Raw genomic sequence first — 947 nt, forward strand, 5'->3', positions numbered from 1 at the left:
CCCCCCCGCGGCTCCTGGAGCCGGAGTAAGAGAGGAGATCCAGCCGCGGGCCGGCGGCGGTGCGGTGAGCCGGGGCGGAGTTGGGCTCCCTGGCGCTGTCTCCGGCAGCTTGTTTCATTGCTCGCTTTTTTGCACACAAGAAGGAAATTAATCTCACCGCCGATACTAATAATAAAAACAATGACACACACAAAAAGACTGTGGCTCATTTCTTCCCCTTGTGGCAGTTTTACTTTGTCCTATTGCTGGATTTCTTAAAATAACCCAATCACTAAAACCACAAAAACAAGCTCCAAGTTGATCTGTAGTCCCAAATGTACTCACAAATCACCTTAAATGTATATGGCTTATATAGCGCATAGTTAGACTTACAGAGAGTTTACTTCCTTTAAGAACAGGAAGATGAACACAGAAAAGAAAAATCATCCGCACACCTCTTCTCCACTGAGGAGCCCAATCTTTTTTCTTTGCTTATATACACTTTACAAGAGGGTCACTGTATGCATGTTATACAACCTTTCAAAGAACTTAGTATATCATATTCTTTATTATAGTATGAAAAAGCAAGTTACTAATAGTATGACCCACGTTTTGTTCACAAATTCTGTGTTTGTGTATAGATACAAATACAGATCCATATCTAGACATACAGACACATGATTTCTTCCTCTTTTTTTTTTTTTTTTTTGAGACTAGGTCTCACTATGTAGACCGGACTGACCTATGTAGCCAAGGCTAGCCTCAAACTTGTGGCGATCCTCCTGCCTCAGCCTGCCAAGCGCTGGGATTACAGGTGTGCACCATCATGCAAGACTATTTCATTATTTTAATCAGTGTTTTTTATTAAAGTGAGATGAAATATGTTTTCCACACTTGTTCTCTATTTTTATGTTGTGAATTATCCTAGTCATGTAGTTTATTTTTCTAGGAATCATCATATGTTTGTT

The sequence above is a fragment of the Octodon degus genome, unplaced genomic scaffold, assembly GCF_000260255.1.
Source record: "Octodon degus isolate 3935 unplaced genomic scaffold, OctDeg1.0 scaffold00169, whole genome shotgun sequence".
Taxonomy (NCBI): domain Eukaryota; kingdom Metazoa; phylum Chordata; class Mammalia; order Rodentia; family Octodontidae; genus Octodon; species Octodon degus.